General features: G+C 50.0%; 1 protein-coding gene across 3 annotated transcripts in view; it reads left to right on the top strand.

Moving 5' to 3' along the window:
• Positions 1 to 12,501, top strand: part of LOC138949161 (G-protein-signaling modulator 2-like) — a 165,386-nt gene that overhangs the window by 85,873 nt on the left and 67,012 nt on the right. The window lies entirely within an intron of this gene.

Here is a 12,501-nt window from a genome sequence, read left to right as displayed (position 1 = left end):
GCCGCTCTCCAAGAGGTGAAGAGACGGACCCCTGTCCCTGCTTGGGACTTGTTTTTGGTTTTAGATTATTTGCAGTCTTCGGCTTTTGAGCCTTTGCAGGCGGCCAGCCTGACTAGTTTAACGCGCAAGACTGTGTTCCTTCTTCTTCTGGCCACTGCTCGTCGGGGCAGTGAAATTCATGCCCTTTCGGGTTTGCCAGAGGATATCGCGTTTGAGCGTGATGGTTCGGTGTCACTGCATTTTCGGCCTGGCTTTCTGGCGAAAAATCAAAAGCCAGGCCAATCTCCGCCGGTGATTAAATTACATATTATTACCCAACTCACATATAGCAATTAACTCTAGTTCAGTGCTGGTAACGCTGTACGCGTTCCCCTTGGTAACAAGGGAGACCACCCTAAAAAAGAGTGATCCATCCCATAATATCAGACCGATGTCCGGTCCAACATCCGTATGCATACGCCGCCATTTGTATCATTCTCTCTCAGCGGTTCAACTGGGAAGGACGCTTCTGATGTACGCTCCTGCTGTTTGCAGTTTTTCGCCATAGTCCTTGGCTTTGGCATCTCCCCTTGGTCGTCGCCTATCTGTTCACCTTTACCTAGCTGTGTGGTGAGATCTTTCCGTTTTGTTATAACTTTAGCGACGTTTTCGTCGCTCGTTTTGTACTTGTGAAATTTTTCTGAAATTGTTTTTCTTTGAAATTTTTCGTGAGTTATTTTGCTATGGCGGAGGCTGCGCTTGTTGATAGCGTGAAAAGGAAGCCGAGTTCGAGGCAGGTGCCTGACGATTCGCCTCCTAAACGAAGCTCGAGGAGAGAGAAGGGCGCAGGAAAATCCGCGTCTGTTTCTTCCGATTCAACTTCTGTTAAATCTCCCGTGTTAGCAGACGTCAGTTTAACTTCCGGTCAGGCTTGTTTACGTTCTGGCAAGAGTGGTGTTTCGGGCAAAGCTTCTTCTTCTTCTGCTTCTGCTTCTGCTTCAACTTCAGATGGCTGCCCTGGGTTAGCGCCAACTGAAGTTGCGTCTTTATTGTTGACTTTGAGCGCTCAAGTTTCGACACTTGCGTCGGAATTATCTTCCACTAGGGAGGAATTACGAGCGCTTCCGTCGGGTGTTTCTGATGTTCTCTCCTTAGCACAGGTACGGCAGTCTCCTGCAGTTCCGGCTTCGACTTCCGCTAAGCCTTCGGCGACTGTGACTCGGGCGGATGTCCATGCTTCGCAGGATGGGGGTACCAAGTTGGTGTCTCTCCTGAATGTGACACCAGTACAAGGTATGTCTACACCGCTTGCCGGTGTGCGAGCTCAGGGGGCTCTCTCGTGCGTTGGAGGCCGTGAGAGTTCTTATGAGCAGCGAAAGGACGAGCGCCTCCGTACGTCTCTTTATGAGAATATCGGGGACCGTTTTAGTCCTCTTCCGCCCGGGGGGCAGGAAGTGGTCGGTTCTGCCGACGATAAACTGTCTGATGTTCTGCCTCCTGGCTCCGAGCTTGATCTCGAGTCGGAGGGTAGGGCGGAAGACGGGGATGCCTCAGTGGTAGAGGATTCCCAACTGAATTTGCCCGTGAAGCTGTCAGCCGCAGTGGCGCTGGCGGCGGAAACGGCGTTCAGATACTTTCCGGAAGGGGTGGTGAAGGACAAGGCTCAGCTTCACCCACCTCGGTCTGCTTTTGACGATTTCCGGAGTGCACAGGAGCAACGGCCTCGCTTCCGCTTCCGGGAATCGTCAACTATTGCCTATGAAATGGCGAACGTCTTGTGTGGTAAACGCAAACCGGCGGTGCCGTTGTTGGTTCAGCACGGCGATGCTCCGGAAGACGTTGTCTCTTGGCTGGCTCAACCTGGGGCTCGAGCAGCTTCCGGTGTTCCGAAGTTCAAGCTCAACCCTTATCCTGTGGGTCTGATTGACACTTTTGCTCTGCCGTCAGGGGCACTTCCGGTGACGCCGGAACTTGCTGCTTTGAGAGAAGATGGGTACAATAGGGATAGAGTTGTCCCATGTACTGACGGTTCTCTCTCAGCCTTGGAGGAAGTTGGAAGGTCTTTGCTGGAGCTCACGTCCTTGTCGGAGTCTCTGCAAAGATCTTTGTCCAGATCGATTGCCACATCTCTTGATCCTTTTGAATTTCGGTTTGATGCGTCGCCGACAGATGTTTCGACACTGCTGGCTACTCTGGGCAAGGTGACTAGAGAACAGGTTGCTTTGTCTGCCCGGCTGTATACTCACGCAGTTCTTTCAAGGAGGTCAGCCTTCTTGACGGGGTCCAGATTTCGGGACACCGCGACTGTGGAGAGGCTGAAGGTCTCCCCTTTTGCTGAGGGGTCTCTCTTAGGGCAGGCGTCTTTCGATGCACTCCAGAAAGAGACGCAGGACGCGCGGGATGTAGCGATCGCGCGTCTGGCTTCACAGGGCTTCCAGAAGCCTCAGGGCAAGTCTCAGACTCAGGCGTTTTCTTCTGCTAAGCCTCAGACGTCTTCGTCAGGTGGTGGGAAGGCCCAGAAGCAGTCATTCTCCTCCAGGGGTAGGGGGCGTGGAGCTCCATACCCTAAGAGGGGTCAGTCTTTCGGGGGTTCCAGGGGGTCGGGGCGTAAGCCTCACCCCCAATGAAACTTCCCCGAACAACACATCCCGGTGGCCCCCGCGCTAGTTGTAGCGGGCGGCCCGTCCAGGGCCCTTTCTTCCTGGCTGCAACTGGTGGCCAGCAAGTGGGTCACGGGGATAGTGTGTTCGGGGTTCCGGCTTCTCTGGTCAGGGCAGAAGGCTCCCCTGGTCAGGATAATCTCGCCCTGCAGGGCGCCAAAGGATTTGGTGGCACGGAACGCGGTCCAGGAGGAGGTCTCGGCTCTGCTGCTCAAGGGAGCTATAGAGGAGGTCTTGGACGCGCGGTCCCCGGGGTTTTACGGCAGACTTTTCGTAGTGCCGAAAGCCTCGGGGGCGTGGAGGCCGGTGTTAGATCTTTCTCCTTTGAACAAGTTTCTGAGAGTAATCAAGTTTACCATGGAAACTCCAACTTCGGTTCGGGAGGCCTTACGGCCGGGAGATTGGGCAACGTCGATCGATCTTACAGACGCTTACTTTCACGTCCTCATACATGTCGCGGACAGGAAGTGGCTTCGCTTCCCTTGGGGCGGCAAAGCTTACCAGTTCAGGGCTCTGCCGTTCGGCCTGTCTTTAGCTCCGTGGATTTTCACGATTGTGGTCAGGCAGCTTTGCGCTCTTGTGAGACAGGAAGGCATCCGTCTCAGAGCATACCTGGACGATTGGTTAATCCTTCACCAGAACAGGGGGCTTTGCGAGGCTCATACGCACAGGGTGCTGAGCCGGGCGGCACAGCTGGGTTTCTCTGTCAACCTGACAAAATCCGAGTTGGAACCATCCCAGACGTTTACTTACCTGGGCATGGAATTCGACACACTTCGGTGGTCTGTCCGTCCGTCTCAAAGGCGGATCGACAAGCTTCAGGGCCTGATTCGGTCTCTCTACGGAGAGAATCACGCCAGTGCAAGGGTTCTGACTTCGGTTCTGGGTCAGATGGAATCCATGGCTTCCCTCATTCCGTTGGGCAGGGTTCACAAGAGGCCTTTTCAGGCCTCCCTGCAGTCAAGGTGGGATCAGACATCCCAGGACTGGAGTGTTCCGATCGCTCTGGGAACTTGGTTTCAGCAGACCACAGGTGTTTGGCTTCTTCCGGATTTGTTCCGGGGTGTTCCCATTGTTCGTCCACCGCCGGAGAGAGAGTTGTTTACGGACGCATCTCTGACGGGGTGGGGTGCTCATCTGGACGAGCACATGGTTTCGGGAGTTTGGGATTGCTCTCAGGCCTCCCTACATATCAATGTACTGGAGTTGGAGGCCGTTTCCCTGGCGCTTCTAGCGTTCAAGCCTTTCCTGGAGGGCAGTCATGTACGTCTTCACACCGACAACATGTCTGTGGCGTCGTATGTGAACAAGCAGGGGGGGACTCGGTCTCACAGTCTTTCCGACATTGCATGTCGCATTCTCAAGTGGTGTCACGCCCAGCACATTCTGTTGTCAGCAGTGTACTTGAAGGGCAGTCTGAACGTCCTTGCAGACACTTTGAGCAGAGGGGACAGGATTGTTCATTCAGAGTGGACTCTCACACACCAGTCTTTGCAGCGGCTTTGGTCGCAGATCGACAAGCCCAAGATAGATCTCTTTGCGACGAGGTTTTCGGCGAGACTTCCTCTCTTTGTGTCCCCCTTCCCGGATCCTCTGGCCTGGAAGGTGAATGCTCTGGAAGTGGATTGGTCAGATCTTCCGGCGTATGCTTTCCCTCCGTTCTGCCTCTTAGGCAAAGTCCTCAGGAAAGCGGACTTAGAGAAACCAGCGCTGGTTCTGGTCGCTCCTCTGTGGCCAAGCCAGCACTGGTTTCCCGACCTACTGCGTCTAGCAGTTCGGCCCCCGATCCCTCTCGCCCTGAAAAGAGGAGATCTCGTGCAGCCTCGGTCAGGCGTTCAGCACGAGAACCCACAGATCCTGGCCCTTCACGCGTGGATTCTGTCCGAAGCGCTTTGCGTAGGGCAGGGGCCTCTTCCCCTACTCTGAGATTCGTTGGACATGCACATAGAAAATCGACGTCTTCGGTTTATTCATCGCACTGGGCCTCTTGGTCTAGGTGGTGCGCGCTTAACGGGGTTAAACCTCTTTCACCTAGGTCCATTCATGTAGCCAACCATCTGTCTTGGTTGGCTGATCAGGGGGCTTCTCCCTCTTCTATTAGGGTCCGGAGGTCGGCGATCTCTTCGACCCTCGCGCAATTAGGCCACAAAATTTCGCTCGGAGGGGTTATCGCTAGTGTTATTAAGGGGGCTGCCCTTTTAGCAGCTCGTTCAAAATCGCTTCTCCCTGCATGGGATTTGTTCCTGGTCTTACGTTTCTTAGCCTCGGATGAGTTCGAGCCTCTTTTGTCAGCCAGTTTGGCCGATTTGACGCGTAAGACTGTGTTTTTAACGCTTCTCTCTACTTCGAGGAGAGGTAGTGAGGTGCACTCTTTGTCGGGTTTAGACAAGGATATTGCGTTCGAGAAGGATGGTTCCATTTCTCTCAAATTTGTTCCCGGCTTTCTCGCGAAAAACCAGAAACCTGGCCAGCTTTCTCCAATCTTGCGCATTCCACCCTTGAGCAAGATTTTGGCTCCTGGAGATCCCGATATTGCAAATTGTCCTGTGAGAGCTCTCCGATGTTACCTGTCTCGAACTCGGCCTGTTAGGTCAGAAAGTCAAAAGCTTCTTTTCATATCTTTAAACACGGCTAGGTGTAAGGATTTAGCTAAGGTGACTCTGGCCAAATGGATCTCCACTCTGATCAAACGAGCATATGCCTGGTGGCAAGTGCAGTCGGGTGATGTTAGGGCAGTGTTGCCTCTCACCGCGGCTAGAACCCATGAGGCGAGAGCCTGGGCATCCTCAGTGGCAGTTCTTCGGTCCGGCAAGCTAGCCGAGGTACTGGAAGCTGCGTACTGGCGCTCTGTGGACATCTTCGTCAATTATTACCTCAGAGACGTCGCTTCTGTAAGACAGGATGGGAGCTCCGCGCTGCCTGCCATGGTAGCGGCGGGACAAGTCCTGCATGCCTAGTTTTTGGTAAGTACCCACCACCTATAGTAGCAATCTGCTATATGTGAGTTGGGTAATAATATGTAATTTAATCCAAAATTTTAATAATAAATTTTCATTTAATTAATATACTTACCCAACTCACATCGTTTAAACCCTCCCGCCTCCCCGCTGTGGTGGTATTGGGTTCTAAAAAAGTAGTGAGTTGGGCTTCGTTCGAATGATACAAATGGCGGCGTATGCGCACGCATACGGATGTTGGACCGGACATCGGTCTGATATTATGGGATGGATCACTCTTTTTTAGGGTGGTCTCCCTTGTTACCAAGGGGAATGCGTACAGCGTTACCAGCACTGAACTAGAGTTAATTGCTATATGTGAGTTGGGTAAGTATATTAATTAAATGAAAATTTATTATTAAAATTTTGGATTCAAGTCCCCCCTCTTGGGACTATTCTTGCTCCGGATGATCCTGATTTAGCCAACTGTCCGGTTAGAGCCTTGAAATCTTACCTCTCTCGCACTCAGTTGATTAAAGCTAAAAGTCAGAAACTCTTGTTCATTTCGTTGAACACTAAATACGATAAAGATGTTTCAAAATTGACCCTCACAAGAGGGGTGGCGACTCTCATTCGACAAGCATATGAGTGGTGGCTCGCTCAAAAGAAGGGGGCGCGTTCAGTCCTCCCTCTGTCATCAGCTCGGGTCCATGAGTCCAGAGCATGGGCTTCCTCTATTGCCGTGTTGCGTTCGGGTCGCTTAGGCGACGTTTTGCAAACGGCCTACTGGAGATCAGATGATGTGTTCATCAGTTTTTATCTTCGGGATATCTCCTGCACTCGGCTAGACGGCTCCAGTTCATTGCCGGCTTTAGTTGCTGCAGGGCAGGTTCTTTCAAGGACATAAGTAAGTTCCCTCCGCCTTTTGGAGGAATCTGCATTCATGAGAATTGGAGTAAGAATATGTAATTTAATGGAAAATTAAGTAAATTTTCATTTGATTAATATACTTACCCAATTCTCATAGTTAATACCCTCCCATCCATCCCCGCTATCTTATTTCCTTGGGGTGTTTGAATAGTCTCGAATGATTATTACGGATGCTGGTGCTCACGTGGTGCGCAGGGTGTTATGGGTAACTGAGCAAGGTCAGGCCATAGCAACGGCTATGGCGTCTCTTTTAGCTTGGTTACCACCCTTCTAAGGGCAGGTAATTTGAGTGGTTTTTTTCGACATCTAGCATGTGATACTGAAGTCAATGCATTCATGAGAATTGGGTAAGTATATTAATCAAATGAAAATTTACTTAAAAATTTTCCAGTTCTACTGTACTGGAAAAATACGGAACAGATGATTATGAAACAGTGTTGTTGCCAGGCCTCGGTCTTCGGTCTCTGACGCATTCCTTTCTGATTTGACGCATTGGACCTAGCCTTGTCCGGTCGATGGACCGATAGTTTTTACGTTTTGGTGGTCAACTGACCGATACATATTCGTACAAGGCGGACAAGGTCTGGAATGAATGGAATGGGAGTTGCAAAGTCGGAAAACAAACCCCGATTGAAATGCTCATGTTCGCTACGAGTGAAAATACACTCAGTGCCGAGTCCGTGTTTGTCGTCATTGACACTCGAGGCTGCGTTACGGAAATACCCGATCCAGCCGGTGTACCTATTTACCGAAAACAGCGCAAACAGCATCAATATAATACTACGGCATGGTAATGCGAAGATCAGGCAGGATACCTACATTCGCACACCGGGCACAGTATTGGAAAGGGTAGGCCAGGAATGTCAGGCTCTTTCTCCTCGCAAAGTTTATGAACAATTAAAACTAGGAAGCGACATCAAAGCAATGCCAAAGGACAGGTTCAGAATAAGAAGGATAGGGAAAAACGCGAATAGCCTGAAAATGTTGCCCCAAAAAAGTTGCTAAAAGTTGCAAGTCAGCAAATACGCTAATTTCTGTGAGAATCAGATAATAAAGTGTTATCATTGTTCAATGGCTTTATTGTCATTTTTGCGTAAAAAGATAGATTTAACTCCGGACTGTAAGTTATTTTGCATTGCATGTATCAAAGGTATGGCGGTACAATTTGGACCTATTGTTTTTTTAAAGCCAGGACATTTGGACCTATTGGTTTTTTTTAGGGAGGTCCAAATGACCTATTGTCTTCTTTGGCTGGCAACAACACTGTGAAACTATACATATGAGTTCCTCTTGATACGTGTTTATTCTTCTTCATTAGTTTCGTTAATGTCTTTGATACCGTCATATCTGGCTTTTTTGCAAAAATTGACTGGTGACCTAATTTTTTTAAGCAAATTGATGGAAACTTTGGTCAAACATTCTTTGACTCGGTCCAGAATATGGGATTGCATTTCAGCTCGGAAGCTTAAAAATGAATTAAATCACATATTCTTACTCCAACTCACATAAATAGCATTAACTTCAGTTTGATGCGTAAGACATTGAAGTACTAACCCTGGAAACAGGGGGAGGTAACCCCCAAATCAAAACAAAACCTTGACAACAAGGCCCTGGTAGTTACCTCTCCTCACCGGCCGCCCGCGCATGCGCGGCACATATCGCCGGTATACGCATTCCCTTCTTCAACACTGTGCTGTACAGACGTGTTGGTACTTGCTAGGCTTTTCAGCCTTGGGTCTCCTGTGAGGACGACCTTTTGACCCTGGTTCATCTTGCTAAGCTGTTGGTGAGATCTTTCTTGTTTACAACGTTTGTTTATTGTAACTGTTCTCTGGTGAAAATGTCTTTCTCCGTTTCACGGGGTTTGTTTTGGTTTTCACTATGGCGGGAGAGAGCAGTTGCTCACTCAGACAGGTTTTGTCTCTCCCGCCGAGCAGTTATTTTGTTGTTCAAGCTTAGTCTAGTGACTTATCTGTAACGTTTGCTTGTTATAGCTTGTGCCGCCATTTGCATTTGTTGGTAAATGGTGTTGTACTTTGTGCTCCGTCTCACGGAGTTGTACTTTTAACAAGGCGACATTACTGTAGTCTGTAGTGCTGCCAGGCAGGTGACTTTCGTTTTCCCGCCGAGCAGTTATTTTGTTGTTCAAGCTTAGTCTAGTGACTTATCCGTAACGCTTTCTCGTTATAGCTTATGCCGCCATTTGCATTTGTTCGTAAATGGCGTTGTATTTTGCGCTCTGTCTTACGGAGTTGTACTTTTAACACGGCGACTTTACTGTAGTGCTGCCAGGCAGGCGACTTTCGTTTCCCTGCTGAGCAGTTTGTTCTGTTGTTTAGCTTAAGTCCAGTGACTTACTCCTTACAGGCTCTGTGAGCCTGTGCCGCTTTGGTTTCGTGTTTTATGTTAAAGCTCTTTCTCCGTTCACGGAGTTGTAGTTTCAACATGGCGGAATTTAGCGATAGCGCTGTCGGGCAGGTGACATTGTTACCTGCTGGGCAGTTCGTTCTGTCGTGTAAGCTTAGGTCTTATGACTTATCTTTTACAGATTATTTTTGTCTTTACCTGTACCGACTTTTGCGCGTTGGTGTTCTGTTGTTTACTACATGTCTCCGTCTTCACGGAGTTCTAGTCGTCAACATGGCGGACTTGAGTGCAGGGCAGGGACTTTGTTTCCTGTCGAGCAGTTCGTCTTACTTTGCTTTAGCCGTTGATTTTCCGTATGGATCATCTTTAGCTAGCTAATTTTATTACACTCTTTTATGGCGTTTATCTGGTCGAGTGTTTTGCGACCAGGTTAGCATAGAATCGTTACGGGTCGTTCGACCCTCTTGTTGTGTTATTGCCTACTTTGCTTTGGTCAGTAGGTCAGGGAAGGCTTGGTGTGCCGTCTTCGCGGCGTTCCGCCTGGTGTCGGCGACTCTGCTGACGCTGTCAGGGTTTACGCAGTCAGCTGCCGTGTTCTCTGCAGATGTGGCTTTCCCTCAACCGTCGGGTTCTGCCGACGAGGTACGTACACTTGTGAAAGTTCGGGGCATTCAGCACACGAGCGTGCAGTTTGTCGCGACGGTTTTCCCACCCATGGCGCTGGGGCCGTTACGTCCGGCTCCTCGTAACATGGGTTCTACTGCTTAGGCAAAGGGATTTCCGGCCACAGGATTCCTTTCGAGGGGTCGTGGCACTTTCACATTGTTACCATCGACTTCCGGTTCGCATCCTACGGGAGTTCCGGTCGTTGGTGGTAACGGCAATCCGTTTCCTGCCTACGCTTCCGCTCAGGCGGTTGCGGACGGTGGGGGACAGGTTGGGTCAGCTTCCGGGTAAAGCACAGGTGTGTTCCGGTCGCCTTCCCTTCCGGATTGCCAGCTACCGCTGGTTCCGGTCCGCCGGTTCCGGGGTAGAATTTTGGAAGTTCGGGGCACTCAGCACACGAGCGTGTTGTTTGTCTCGACGGTTTTCCCACCCATGGCGCTGGGGCCGATACGTCCGGCTCCTCGTACATGGGTTCTACTGCTTAGGCAAAGGGATTTCCGGCCACAGGATTCCTTTCGAGGGGTCGTGGCACTTTCACATTGTTACCATCGACTTCCGGTTCGCATCCTACGGGAGTTCCGGTCGTTGGTGGTAACGGCAATCCGTTTCCTGCCTACGCTTCCGCTCAGGCGGTTGCGTACGGTGGGGGACAGGATGGGTCAGCTTCCGGGCAAAGCACAGGTGTGTTTCCGGTCGCCTTCCCTTCCGGATTGCCAGCTACCTCTGGTTCCGGTCACTGGTTCCGGGCAATGGTAGCAGCTCGGCTTTGCCGGTCCTCCTTGGTGTGGTTACACAGGGTTCCGGTACGGCGAGTTCATCAGTTCCGTTTCGGGGCAATGATGGTTCCGGTCATGATCGGGCTTCATCAGACATCTTTGTTGATGATGTGGATGTTGACGAGGATTGTGATGACTCTTCCGAGGCGGAACACAACTTTCGAGTTGAGAGGAGGTTCTTACGCGCGCTGTATGCCGCCGCTGAGGTTACCTCTTGATACTTTGCAGAAGGGGTGACAACTTCGTCTTCTCGTTTAGCGGCACCACCTTTCGCATTAGGCGATTTCCAGGGTGACAATGAGATTAGCGTTCACTTCCGGTTTCGGGAGTCGCCTTCTGTAGCCTATGAGATGGCTAAGGTGTTGAGTTCCGGTGCTGTTAGCATCGTTCCTCCGTTCACTGCTCATGGGGATGCGTCGGAGTCTGTTCAGCCATGGCTGGCTTCTCCGAGCAATTGTTCTCGCACGTCGTCTATCATGCTTCGTAAACCAAAGCTGAACGGGAAGCCCAATCTTTTTATTGTTTCTTTTGCACTTCCGAGTTCCCCGCTTCAGGTCACTCCTGCGTTGGGGGACAATCATTTACGGCTTCGGCCAATGATGGTTCTGGGAAAAAGGACTCTTTGCCAAGTAGGCTTCCAATGTCAACCCTTTGGGTTTCAGGTTGTTGGTGGTTTTGGTATCCCGTCTCTCACTTCTGTTTTCGGGGTGAAGGACTGTACGCATTAGCATCAGCCCACACTGTCAAGGTGTTGCGGGTGTTTTGTACTAGGGATTTTGGCTATTTCTGGTTCGTTTTTTGACGTTCCAGGTGATCATAGCACTTTGTTCTTGCCTGTCCGCAACTTCTGATGTCAACCCTTTGGGGTCCAGGTTGTTGGGAGCAGTGATGCCATGTATCTTACTTCCTGTTCTGCTGCGGCTGTTTAGGATGGTAAGGTTTTGTACGTGATGGCATCTATGATTACTGCTTGCGTAGGTCCCCGCGTCTGACTTTTAGTCTCTCAGCGGATCAGACGCGTTCTGGGTTTTCGGCCATATTCAGGGTGTTTCTTGATTGGCGGCGAAATTTATTCCGGATTTTTCTTAAGGATGCTCCTTTGTTCATGACACTCCAGGCTTCGGCCATTGTTTAGGATCTTTCTGGTCTTTTCCTGCTGCTCTCAGGATGACTACGAATCTGATCAGCTTTCTGATTACGTTAGAATCGGTTTACAGACTTCCTTTTGAGAAGGTCATTCACGACAGCTGTCGGTTTTTGAGCGTTCATCGTTTTTGTCCTCTCGAGGAGGTTGTTCGGACTTTCTTTTGACTTCCTCTGTTTTGACAAGAAGTGTCTGAAGTCAGGTTGGGGGCAACATGACGGCCGGTTTCGGCGACTTTGTCTTACCTACGGGTAGTGACGGTCCAGTTCATAGTCATAGTCATTCATAGGTGCTTTCTGCCGCGACCCACGAAGTTATGAGTGCTTGTCTTTGCTAGACTTGGACTCTTAACGCAGGTAGTTTTACTGCGTCATTCGCTCGGTCTTGATTGGGTAGTTACTCAAGCAGGTCATGCACCAGCAGTAGCCTACTTTTGGCAAACCGTTTGGATCATGTTGGGTTCACAGCTTGGTTCATTAGAGGGTGAGTGTTCTGGTAGTTTGGGTACTTCAGGAACACGTATGCTCGTTCTTGAGATTTTCTCATCGATGAGGGCTTGATATCTTTTTCTCAGGTATCACTTGTTTCGGAAGGAGATCGGTCACGAACTGACGTCATCTCCTAGGCCTGGCGGGCTTCACGCCCTCCCAGGGTGTAACATAGCGACATTATGTTTTAACGGTCGCTACAGGGTTTGTCCTATTCAGTTCTGTGTTGACAAACTTAGGCTCTGATCGTTCCACGTTCGGCACTACAGCAAGCTCCCACTTATGCTTGCTTCCTTTCTTGTCGATTAAATTTCATAGCTTCTTGCTAGTGAGAATTGAGTTAGACTTTTTGCCGCTTTCGATTAAAGTCGCTTTGGTTTTGATGAGCAATCTCGGTTCATCTCTTGATGAGAGGTTGCATTCTCGCCGACCTGCAAATTGTTGCCTTTGTTTTCGGCTTTAAGTCATTCGACTCTTTTGTGGGAGAGTCTAGTAAGGCCAGATGTTTTCCGACATTTGTCTTGCTCTTTCCTTTGAACAAGGGGCAAGTTATTG

This window comes from Littorina saxatilis, linkage group LG15 (genome assembly GCF_037325665.1).
Source record: "Littorina saxatilis isolate snail1 linkage group LG15, US_GU_Lsax_2.0, whole genome shotgun sequence".
Classification (NCBI taxonomy): Eukaryota; Metazoa; Mollusca; class Gastropoda; order Littorinimorpha; family Littorinidae; genus Littorina; species Littorina saxatilis.
Note: the sequence above shows the minus strand (reverse complement) of the source record. Positions and strands in the feature narration are given on the sequence as shown.